General features: G+C 34.1%; 2 protein-coding genes across 6 annotated transcripts in view; one reads left to right on the top strand and one right to left on the bottom strand.

Moving 5' to 3' along the window:
* Positions 1-5,617, bottom strand: part of LOC115216973 (exportin-1) — a 48,265-nt gene extending 42,648 nt beyond the window's left edge. Inside the window, exon 1 of the mRNA XM_029786451.2 lies at positions 4,244-5,617. The gene's annotated coding sequence lies outside the window, so the exon portion shown is untranslated. The remainder of the gene's footprint in view (positions 1-4,243) is intronic.
* Positions 1,493-13,572, top strand: part of LOC115216974 (zinc finger protein 26) — a 34,591-nt gene continuing 22,511 nt past the window's right edge. For 2 of the 5 annotated variants that reach the window (XM_036507439.1, XM_029786454.2), the window contains exon 1: positions 7,069-7,171. The gene's annotated coding sequence lies outside the window, so the exon portion shown is untranslated. Of the gene's footprint in view, positions 2,288-3,400; positions 3,600-7,068; positions 7,172-12,288; positions 12,363-13,572 lie in introns of those variants that run through there. The other 3 variants (XM_029786456.2, XM_029786453.2, XM_036507438.1) reach the window with 3 other exon arrangements.

Here is a 13,572-nt window from a genome sequence, read left to right as displayed (position 1 = left end):
ATATATATATATATATATATTCATATATATATAATATATATTCATATATATATATATATTCATATATATATATATATATATCTATATATATATATATTCATATATATATATATATTCATATATATATATATCATATATATATATATTCATATTATATATATTCATATATATATATATTCTATATATATATATTCATATATATATATATATTCATATATTATATATATATATATAATATATATATATATATATACATACATATGTAGATACATGCACAAACACATACGTTTATACATAAAGAAAATCGAATGTATATGAATATACACACACACATATATTATATATATATATATATATATATATATATATATATATATATATATATATACACAAATTTATAGTATTATATGTATGTTCAATTATATATATATACACATATACACGATTGTATATTAATATATATTATATATATACACAAATATAGACTGCTGTATATTAATATATATTATATACATATAGTCGGATCAAATTGCAGCCAAATTAAAATATTTTATATAGCCCGAGGATGACCACAATGTTTGGGTTGAACGCATAAATGAATAAAAAAAAAAGGTGGCAGATTTAAATGCCACAATGTTGTATTTATTTTCCTCCGCAGCAGACTGGAATGACGTAATGTTTGGAGGGAAGGCGTGAGTAGAGAAAGAGAAGAAATCTGTGAGGAGGCGAGAGAGAGAGAAAACTGCATTTTCTGTCATTGAGGTAAAGCAACACATTCGTCTTAAGTCCAAGGTACCTACGCACCAGATCTTTATTCTTCGAGGAAATAATCTAAAGCTAGCTTTTGTTTACTTGGTACAGTAAAGTAATCATGTACAATGTCAATAAATTGACATTAATTACAGGTACTAAGAGACAGTGTAAAATAGAGAGACTGGCGAAACTGCGACATATATTCATACACACACGCGCGCTACTCATATATATATATATATATATATTATACTTGGTAACTTTCCTACAGCGTTTTCCTAATTGAAACGTAGTGAGATACTTCCTAATTTTTTTTACATAACCATAAGCTGCGGTAAACTGTTAAAGACGTAAAATTCGACGTTAATATTCTACAAAATAGTAAATTTCGAAGTATTTTAAAAGTTGTGTTTACCCTGTAATGGCAGGATATCTAAAGAGGAGAAAATACACAAAAATAAGAAACCTTTTAATATGCTTTTTAACGTCGAGAAAAAAAATAAAATTAAAAATTCGCTTGAAGTCGAAAACTTATTTTACTACTCTACAGTTATTTCCTATATTACAAGTAAACATACTACTATTTTGCTATTTTCATTTGGTCAAAAACCAACGTCGTCTTCAACAAGAAAGATTCATATAAACACGTCACATTCACATAATATATATATACAATAAGTGAGTCCAATGTAGAGAAATAACCAAATCTCTTTCAATGTACACGCAACTATGCTAACTAAAAGAAAAGACGCATTAGATAAATATAGTCCTATATGGCTCTAAAATGACGGGGTGGTTACGGCTGGACTTCCTTTGCTCAATAAGCTCTGTGCGATCGAAGTTCGCGGTAGGATCACACACCATCATAATAACAGGTAGCTTGAAGAATCTGGCGCTTTTAAAGAGAACTTAGATGGGATTTCAGCTGAGAGCAGTAATGGAAATTTCCGATTATAAAGAATGACAAAAAGAGAAAGTGTGTGTAAGAGAGGTAGAGGAGGGGGGGAGAGGAGGGGCTACGGCGACCGTTTTTACCATTCTCCCGCTCAGAGAAGACTTAATAGCTGACAGACGACTCTAAAATAGTTAATCAGCCACGATCCTATTATTTGACAGAAAACAAGGTTAAAGCACCAGTGTTTGTTTTGAAAGGGAGCAAATCAGATCGATAAGCATTTTTTTACATGTCGTTTTCTTCGAACACTATCAATGATGGAGGAGGTGATTATTTCGAAATTTCAGTTAGGAATTTCTTGAAAATTGTGAAATAGGAGTATTTGGTGTAAAGAAAAAATGATTCCAATTAAATAACTGTCTTATAATGAAAACCGTTGTGTAGAGAATCGAACGAATTTCAACATTAATGAACGAAATATTTGCTATTATTACTGCATGACAGCCATTCCATTTAAAATACCAGTTTTAGGAAGTAAATTAAGGGACTGCTAATGTTCATGTAAGAAAAAAAGGAAGCATAATATGAGACTAAAAACGAATGTGTGTGTATATATATATATATATAACTAAAAAGAAAGTAAGTATATATTTTACAACTACCATAGTAAGGCAAACAAAATGTTCAATAAGGAATAGGTTTTCAAGAGAGCCTTTAAAACTTGATCTCCCGATATTCAATTCAGGAATCACTTGAAATTAATTTTAAACATTTCAAAGACATTTAAAAAATGTGTCTAGTATAAGCTACCGAGTATAAACACACACACACATACATATGTGTGTGTGTGTGGCATTAGAAAACGTTTTATCTCTCACACGTGGGTCATGTAAACAACAAACGACAGAAGCTTCCAAATATCTTATAGTTCATTAGAAAATTTTATAAAAATGTATATTAGAATCTACTGCGCGTATATATATATATATATAAGTATGTATAGACTAATACACTCTATAGCGATTGACTGATCTTATAGAATACTTCGTATTTTGTTTGATCACTGACTTCGTGATCTGCTGAGAATCAATGGAGCTTGGAATGGATTTTTTAACTTCGAAGTCACTAACCCAAACAAGTAACTATACATATATATATACCCTTCTCGATTCCATTTTAAAATCAAACAAGATCGCTCTTGAAAATATTTAAGGACATTTTTAAAGTTATCAATCACAATAATGAGAGAGACAAAAAAAAGCAACATTTTTCACAAATTCAAAACATTATTTACTAGAAAATGAAATTATGGAGACATGATTATGAAAATTAAACAGAAATAAAGGGTTTGTTTTCTTCCCCTACCCCATCTTACGTTCTATAAATCTCATTTCACCTCCAGTGAAAATCTTGATCTCCCACATGAAAATAATTCTCAATTCTTCATTTCTGTCTTAATATCTTTTGAAAAATTATTGAAATTAAATGTATTTTAGAGTATAGAAAAAATATCAGTATGAATGCGATTCCCTTTGGTTTGTGCTTGGAAACATGTTAGAAACCGATGCAAACGTTGGTTGTTTATTTTCTCTAAGAAAGAAATCAGGGTAGAGCATCAAGACCTTAACCCTTCGTATATTTGTAGCAGTATGTATAGATATGAACGATAACCAAACCCTAACCCTTCATGCATTTCAATGCACTGTGTATGTGTGTATTCTTTAGCTTCGCTATATATATATATATACACAGACAGAGCATGCAATCACATGAAGGGTCAGTAGGGGTTTGGTTATCGTTCATATTTTATATACACATACATGTGTGTGTAGGTGAACTATATGTGTGTGTGTTAAATATGAACGTGACAATTGGAAAACTAGATGATTGTATATCGAACTAGTGATTTCATGAGAGTGGAAGGAGAGAGAGAAACAGAAGAAGATAAATGGTGAGTTGCTAGAAAATATTTCTTTTAACGTTGATGAATTGTGGTTTTAAAAGTACATTGCTAGAGAGAGAGAGAGAGAATGATGCACCACACGAGTCAGTGGTGGCCAGTTCAATTATCGATTTTGATTATTTCTTTTCATCCACCGACACAACAGAGATGGGTAAACAGAAATAGTGAAAGGAAAAGACGATGGTGAGATGTAAAATAATTTAATTGTCAGGTCTTTATGGTTTGTGGATATTGTTGTTACAAAATGGGGGACCACCACGGGATTCCTCCTCCTCCACCTAGTTTCAGACACACGCACGCACATGTAGCGATAAAGCTGATAAAGTAAAGACACATTAGGATAACTGCTGACTAAATCTGGTCCATGTTTGGAAGTAGTAACGACCAAGCAACGTCCAACTGGACCTTACATACGTGTTCACAGTTTGTTGTTGACCTTTTTATTCGCGTACCTTCGATACCACTAGACGAATCAAACGCGCTTCCGTTGTTTACTTGAGCAACATGGCGGCGCCCATAATTACAACATGATTCAAGTTTAGAGAAGATTTATTTAAAGTTATAGAGAAAACGAAAACATTCATAAAAAAACACGAGAGTGTCATGCAAGAAGACCATTTTAGAAATCTTACCGTTACTAGTCCACTCCGTCTCGACGACACCTCTGAGTAAGGCAACCCTTTGCAACCGGTTGAAACTGGTACATGCCAACCAGCTTCGGTCATTTCCGTGTCTGCTCGGAGCCTCGTTCGAAATATTCCGTCGATAACATTTGCATAGACGAAATCACTTTCGTAGAAGAGAAGTGTGTTGGACACGAAGTATGGAATGAGAATGTTTGAATCGCATCACAAACTTTATATAAATAGTCAACAGACCCTGTTGGAATTGGTTGATTGACCTTCTAGAAGTAACGCCGTACTGTCTTCAGTAAATAAACAGAAGACTACATTTAATAATGTAGTATAACGTCAGAAAAAGAGACAGAGTGATTATGACAGGAACACCTAAAATCAACAATGTGCTCTAACTCAGGCGATAGACCTGCCAGAAATAACAGCTGAATCTCTTTTAAATGACTTATTACCATCTTTTAATACGATGAATAATGTAATTGTATTACTTGGAAGAAGAAAAAGAAACGAAGTGATCCTGGCCAGAACGCTTTTAATTATAGGTTTTCTCGATCAGAGCCAACATTCACAAAACTTGAAGATTAACAAGTAACATAAAAAAGAAACTTCGCGTTTCGACAGAATTCGTTAAAATAGCGGGATCGACTACTACCTGTCTAGGCGGTGCCCTAGCATGACCACAACCCAATGTCTGAAACCAGTAATAGAATGTTAGTTTAGTTCCATATATGTGTGTATTGTTTTGCTTTATTTTTGATATTTTACAAAACCCAATTAACAATGAATGAGAAGCACATTCATATTGACGTAATGTTGAAATGTAAATAAATAAATACTTCTAAGAGTTGTGGTTGTCATCTTGTTCTTAACATTTACTCTTGGATTTTAAAGAAATCTTTGATCTACACTGGTGGAAAGGATTGAAATGTAATTGATTGCATTTATTTCGTTGTTAATGAAAGGAAAACACCGCCATGTACGTTGCAGTTATGTATGAATCTATCTGCCACTTAAAACGTCAACCCGAAGTAGATAAGAGAAGAAAAAAGAGAAAGCAAAGAAACGAGTATATTTGAGAGAAAAAGGAATATAGAATGAGAAAAGTAGGCTATAAGTTAAATGAAAAATGATTTTAAAAAGAAAACATAGGATAGTAAAATACAGAGAAACGAAAACGATAGCAAAGGAAATTTAATAATCAGAGCAAAAGAAGTCGTAATTGGGAATAATAGCGTGAAGTTAAGAGCAGACGAAGTAGTACCCTCACTTTGTGTCTACAATGCAGACACCCAACATGGTCCTAACTGGTTTTTTCTGGTTCTAACGGTCTCTTTCTGATTGGATCCGTTTGCTTACTCATAGCTTTTTCTATTTAACTCTTTCTCGACCGTTACGTCCGTCTTTTTTCTCGTTCTTTTACTACCAAATATAAATTTATATAAGCCTTTTTTAAAAAAAACTCAAATTAATCATTCATTAAAATGTGTTAAACTGAAGTTGTTGCCAACCACTTTTGACACTGGAGCTGCGATTTCTAGTGTGTGTTTATAACTATATGCCACAGCCATACGTTAATTAAATAGCAATCAAATCACCTCTAAATTACAAGTTACTATCTTAAATTACTAAAGAACACTTTAGATAATGTACGCTCAGACGTAATCCTTAAGAAATGCAGCATGATCGAGATTGTAATGATTTTGATCATAGTAGTACTGTTCAATCAGGGTTGACTGGGTGGGTAAACTTGTCTTCATGAAAACGTAATATACAAAAATAATTATGTACTTTTGTATTCACATGCTTAATATACAAATAAAATATATATTTACACACAAATCCGTACATACGTAATGTGTGTATACACAAATATTTTTCAGAAATTAATTCCCTCGCTTAAAAAAAAAGACTTAATATATTTTACACTATCTTCATTTCTTCAAACTAGTTTTTTTTTCGTTTTCTTTTATATATAAAACAATATCTCGTCATAAAATCCAAAATTATTTTACTTGAAAGAAAAAGTATTTTATAAAAAAATGTTTTCAAAATGTAATAAAGATTTTTTTTAAATTTAAATTATTTTATTTGTGAATTCATTAACAGAAAAATATTTTAGCAGCAGATAAACAACCAAGACCGAGAATTACAAAACAAAAGTGTGCCAAAAACTGTAAACATTCAAAAGCGCCATTCAGCTCGAAAACCATCTCGAACCGGTTTTTTCTCAATCCAAACTGACCGCCCAATCTCTATTTTGTATCAATACACCCGATTTATTTACATCGATCACAACTCTCACTTATTCTGTCTTTTACATTATTATTTTGTTTACTACATTATATCAATTATCCCACATCAAATTAAAGATATATTGACATCTTTTATTCGTATATTCTTTGCTGCTTTCGTTAAAATTACGAAATTGATCAGGGAATATTTTATCTTTCTGACCGATTTACTACTTTCGTCATAAAGGCGCGCGCGCATTCACCAACAATAAGTTGTTTTATTGTTATTGCTTGTTACCAACAAACACTTTCTTTTAGCTTCTCGCTTACCACTAATTCTTCATTTTTTTGTTATTTTCGTGTATTTGTTTCAATTTCAATCTTTTCCGTTATGTTATTGATTTTTTTTTGTTACCTGATAATCAAATATTAAATATTTATTTAAAAATTCAACCAGCTGTTACTTAAAATAAGGAGTAGGAGGAAGAAGAGACTTTACAAGTAAAGATTTCGTTTGTACTGCTTTCTGATTCTCCTCTTCCTCACCCCTCATTGCTACCTCTTCCTCTTTATTCCTCATTTGTACCTCCTCCTTTCTCTTACTTCTAGCTTCCTCCCCCACTTCGTCTCCTACACGTTTATTGCTAAACTTTCCGACATGACTGCAGCCCATAATTTCCATACTTCCTTTGAAGTGAGTAGAGTGACTTTTTCTTAACCTTTTCATTCATTCCATCGTCTCTCTTCTACCAAACACCGCAACTTAAATGGAATTAAAAGAAACTTAGTTCGAAGTTCGACCCTCATATAACAATTATAATTATAGTTGCTGTCGGCTCTTATTACTCCTACATTATTCACTAAGTCATGCAGAATGGCTGGGTTATATTTTGTGTTATTTATTCCCATTTAAAAACTACGATATCTTAAAGAAGGACAGTACTGTTGTCATACCAAATACTAGCTAGACTTCAATAAAAGCAGTTACCGTAACTATAACTAGCTACTTCACGTTTTAATTGTAACCATTTTAATGATATCGTATTAAAATTATAAATATTGGTGGCATATTCCTGATAACTGCTATACGTAAACAAGTCACTAGTTGCTATATACATATGTGCGTGTGTGTACAAGTATGTATATGCATATGCATTTATAAAAATGTGTGCGCATCTAGGATTGCGTATATATACCTATATATCCTATACATGTATATACACGTGTTTGTATGTTTATACATACACTTGCTGGGTGCCGAGGGAAAAAGCCAAGTATCGTGGTATGCAACTAGTTAACTTAGAAGAGCAGAGGCTGATGTAGTAGCCGTTGAAAAGCAGAATGATGACACAGTGTATTGGTTGGTGATTAAGCTTTTTTCCAGTCAGGCTGACTACTTTATACTGGATGTGGTCTACGTTGTTTTCATGAGTCTCTTTAGCATCGTCCCAGATGAGGAAGTAGTGGTTTATTCAAATCTCTCACTTGAGTTAGTTTTGAGGTAGCATATTTTGCTATGTTATCAATAAAGGATCACCAGGAGAGATCGTCAGTCATTGTAAGACCTAGAATTTGTTGTGATATTTTAATTATGCTTTGTCACGTTCATCGGTCGGAGGGATAAGAGCCAAATGGTCCTCCTAGAGAATGACTGGTCACTTGCTCGGTGACTGTTTAAAGTGAAAAGGAGTTGTGCACCGTCAACCTTACTTTCCCGTCCATGATCATCTTTAATGTAGTGTCAAGACGACTAGGGACAGAGACGGGTGCAGTAAATAACCAACATGTCTTAATTGCTTCGTTTTGCTCTCTGCACTCAGCAATGCATTGTTGCAGCTACCTTCTCTGCTGAAATATGAAAGTTTTTTTCTGCAGAGTTCGCTGAATCCAGCCTTCACATACATTGGTAGACAAGCCCTAATATGCTAATTAAACCATAACTGGGACCCTGACAGTTGTTACTATTCCAGGTCAGAGTAAACCTGGGAATGAGAAGTGGTCCCACACTACTCAGAATCCTAGAACTTCCAAAGCAGGGTCCCACTCTCAGATGCAGTTTAAAGTCATATGCAGAACCCTGTCCAAGAGTATAGACTGGGTGAGGCAGGAGATTGTCATGATGTGTGGTAACTTCTCTGTTAAGGAGAAGTGAAGACTAATTTCATTTGCATAAATGTGAGCTTTGTTAAAGGTGACAATGAGCAAGTTGTTAATGTACTGGAAGAAAAGCGTGTGAGTATAAACAAAAATTAAGAGGCACCAGAATTGATAATACACTGAACTGCAAAAGAATCAATTTTTTTCAAAGGTCATTTTTATATAGTAAATTCCGAAAATTTATTTCGGGGAGGTAAGTGTAAATATTCCGAGACATGCTGGTTTAAGGTTGAGACCCAAACACTGCCAGATCAGACTGGAGCCTGGTGCAGCCGCCTGGCTTCCCAGACACTGGTTGAACCGTCCACTAGCATGGAAAACGGACATTAAACGATGATATATGTGTATACATATATTACTCTGTTACTTGTTTCAATCATTTGAGTGTGGCCAGGCTGGAGTACTGCCTTTTAGTTGAAGAAATCGAACCTTGGACTTATTCTTTGTAAGCCTGGTGCTTATTCTATCGATATCTTCTGCTGAACTGCTAAGTTACGGGGACGTAAACATACCAACATTGGTTTCTAAGTGATGGTAGGAGGAACAAACACAGACACAAATACATATAGGACAGACTTCTTTCAGTTTCCGTCAATCAAATCCACTGACATGGCTTTGGTCAGCCAAAGGCTATGGTAAAAGACACTTGCCCAAGGTGCCACGCAGTGGGACTGAATCCAGAACACAGCCACACCTGCACCTATATATATATATATATATATATATATTATATATATATATATATATATATATATATATATATATACATACATACAAATATATATATGTACACAAATATATATATAGATATGTATGCACACATATATACATATACATGTGTATATATATATACATATGCGCGTGGCTTAGTGGATAGGGCATTCGGCTCACGATTAAGGTTGTAAGTTTGATTCCCGGCAACACGTGTCCTTGAGCAAGATACTTTATTTCACGTTGCTCCAGTCCACTCAGCTGGCAAAAATGTGTTGTACCTGTATTTCAAAGGGCAGGCCTTGTCACACTGAATCTCCTTGAGAACTACGTTAGGGATACGCGTGTCTGTGGATTGCTCAGTCACTTGCATGTTAATTTCACAAGCAAGCTGTTCCGTTGATCGTATCAGCTGGGACCCTCATCGTCATAACCAACGGAGTGCTCCTACATATATATATTCACACACACATATATATGCAAAGATATAAATGCATAGTGAAACTTAAAACTGAAAGTATTATCTCACATCACAATAGAGATGTTATTGTTTAACTTTTGACACGTAATACTGAAATAGTGTAAGAGATAAGAGTTTGCTCCAGGCTTGCCTGAGGCAAGAAGTTGAAAATTATTTTGGCCCATGGCACTGCATAAGTCCTAAGTAAGGCATGAGTAAAATCTTGAATGAAATCAGTTGGGTAGTTCTTGAGTTTTAGTGATGCACACATACAGACAGGTAGACACATTCTCAGTTTTATATATATAGATAGCTTGTGGATTTAGCAGTCACACACATAGACATGACAGAAATAAATAGATACCCTTATAATCATTTAAATCTGAAATTATACTTTCAAATTATTACTTATTATAATGTGACTGTCTGATGTTTAGTAGACATGCTCTTTGCAGTTTTCAATGCAAGTACCTTATTAAGCATGCTGCTGATCAAATGACAAATATTCTCTTGCGGAATTTCTTGCCAAGTTTCATGCAGTAATCACAAAAGATCTAGCTTTGAGGATGCTTTCTTGTTCTTTTTACAAAGTATCCAGTCCATTATGCCTCAGAGGTGTTCAATAGGGTTCATATCTAGTGACTGACTTGGCCATGGAAGCTTTTTAATGCCATTCTCTTCCAACTAGTCTTGGGTCTTTTTAGCCATGTGACAAGGTTCTTTAATCATTTCTCTACTGGAGAAGATTGGAAGGAGTCCTTTCTACAATATGGACACATATTTATCTGAGTTTATGTTTCTCTCATACTCCACCAGCTCTCATCGACCATTGTTCCAAATTACTCCACAGACCACAGAATAGCCACCATGTTTCATTATTGGCTGCAATCTTTTCACGTCAAATTCTTGATCACAGAGTCTCCAGATCCACACTCAATCACTGTCAGAAAATACAGCAAATCTGGACTCATTGGAGAATATGACTGTCCCAAAATGCTAGTGGCCTCTCCCACTGGACCAATCTTTTCTCCGCTTGATACTGGCTGGTTGAAGAAGTGGCTTCCTTCTTACTGCTCTGCCTAAGTAGCCAAGTTTGTGGTGATACCGGATAGCTGTTCTGGGACTGACATCAACTTGTTCTGCTATGTCAGAGGCCTTGCAATGAGGATTATCCTCCATACTTCTCTTAACAAAGAGAGGGCCCTGGTCAACTTGGACAAGGTGATATATCATTCTATTAACTGTAGAAAGTAGGATTTTAAGGTTTTCTTGCAATTTTATGTTAAGTCTACCTTCAGATTGACTCACAATATGGCCTCTTTGAAATTCAGACAGTTCTAAGACTTCTTTTGTACATAACATGATTAAACAATCACATAGAGAACCTGAAACATAAAAATGTCAATTAATGTAAAATATAAACTTTTCCAAGTTAAAATAAACATATTACGATGTTTTATGGGGTGGCTATTTACTTCTATCATATCTGTGTACATTCTTTTCTACTGTAGGCACAAAGCCTGAAATTGGGGGTGGGGACAGTCGATTAGATCAATTTATCGACCCCACAAAAGGAGGAAAGGCAAAGTCAACCTCAGCAGAATCTGAACTCAGAACATAAAGACAAATGAACTACCGTTAAGCATTTCACCTGGCATGCTAATGTTTCTGCCAGCTCACTGCATATATTTGTATCATTTTACATTGGTTGTTCTTTAACCCTTTAGCATTCAAACCGGCCATATCCGGCCAGAATATTTAACCTGTTTTATATTGAAACTGACCAGAGCTTGCCTCTTAACTCAGCCCTACCATGTCATTCTAAAACTAAAAAAACCACATCACTGAAATCTCTAAACTACAAGATAATACATGATTAATTCAAAACAATATAAATAAACAAACATCACATTTGAGAGAATAATCTGAACACTAAAGGGTTAATGCTTGCATTTAGTGGATAGTGATCGCATCTTACCACCTATTCTGAAACTTTGGCATCTTGTAAACACACAAAACAGACAAGTTCATCAATCTTTACTGTTGCATTTGTCAGTTTTATTTATTTACTTTTTCTTTTGTATACTGTTTTTTCTTCTAGCATTGAGGTAAAAACAATTAGTCAATGACTGATATTGTTTTTGTTTTCTTATTGCATATTTATTTGTTAGTTTCTTAATTATCCTTGTATTAAATATTTTAACACTACCCAAAACATTAGGTGTCTCTTTCTATATATATATATAGAGAGAGAGAGAGGTGGGGAGCCACCTGTGTAGCATACATGTATGATGTTCATTTCGTTCTGATATACATTATGTTTTTAACACAAAAAGTCAATGAAGGGATATTATCTCAGGTAACTCCACAGCATCATGCCTTCTAACAATGTATGTATGTTTAATATGATACATACATAGCAATTTTAATTGAATGCCATTTCAATTACATACACCATATTTTTTTTCATTGTGTGTGTGAAGAGAGACAGAGAGAGCGTGGTCCAATCATATACTCAAAGAAATCAAGAATTACAAAGAATTCAGTGTTCAAAATAGTAGGTATAATTTTATTTCATATTCAATATTATTTTAAGAGACAATTTGGCCATTGAAACACCGGCCAATTATTTATAGGTACGTGACCCACTGATTTATGCCTAGAATAAGTAATATTTTGTTTTATTGAAATATAAGTATATATTCAAGAAAAAATTATGTGGAAAATGATAAAACAATATTGAAATAATCTGTTGTGTCTGGGGAGAGTCATTCTCTTTTAGTATGCCTTATAATTTAATACACTCACCAGTAAAGTTTCTACTCATTTACTTATTTATTTTTCTAAAATTTTTGTTGTGTCTTGCAACATTTTCAGTAGTTCTTGAAATAAAAGAAACATTTAATTTATTAAAATGAAACAAACCACAGACAGGAAATTTTGTCAATATATGTCTATGAGGGTCAGCCACAAAGTTCATGGAGTAACCAACATACTCTCATGGAATGTGACCAAATGAGGTCTATTTTTCAACATAGTCTCCTTTGTGTTCCACACACTTCTTCCTTCAGTGTTGCAGTGCTTGGATCTCATTGGTGAAGAAGCTTTCATTCTGTTGGTCAAAAACGTCATCAACAGCAGATATGACATCATATTTGTGAAACTGGTTCCTAACCAAGTGTTTTTTCATGTTGGGGAACAGATGATAGTCAGATGGGGCTGAAATTACACTGGTACCAAGCTGTATTGACCGTACCTGTCTCTTGGACATGATCAGTGGCAAGGAGAGGAGAAGCGTGTATGCCATGGCAACTGCTGATCTTCCTCAACAAAAAAATATACCATGCACTGGCCTGCACCTGTTGTTTGAAGAGGAACTTTCTCAGTGCAGAAACCTATAGTCAGCCATGATGAGTGGTGGTGGCTGTGTACGTACATATGTCTATGTATGTATATATATATATCAGTAGGACTCCATCAGTAGATGAAGATTCAGTTGCTCAATCAACTTACTTACCTGCTCCTGTATTAATGTGAAAGTGGCTGAGCTTTCCACAGACACCTGTGACCTTAATGTAATTCTCAGACAGAATCAGTATGACAAGGCTATATGTTATAAATTTACAGGTACAATCCACCCTATGAGTTTCTATACAGTTTGTTTCCCCAATTTTGCTCACAGGGCATAGGTTGAACCAAGGTTATAAAAGAAATAACATTTGCTAAGATGCCACAGAGTGAGATCAAACCCAAGACCTCATGATTGT

The sequence above is a fragment of the Octopus sinensis genome, linkage group LG11 (genome assembly GCF_006345805.1).
Source record: "Octopus sinensis linkage group LG11, ASM634580v1, whole genome shotgun sequence".
Taxonomy (NCBI): domain Eukaryota; kingdom Metazoa; phylum Mollusca; class Cephalopoda; order Octopoda; family Octopodidae; genus Octopus; species Octopus sinensis.
Note: the sequence above shows the minus strand (reverse complement) of the source record. Positions and strands in the feature narration are given on the sequence as shown.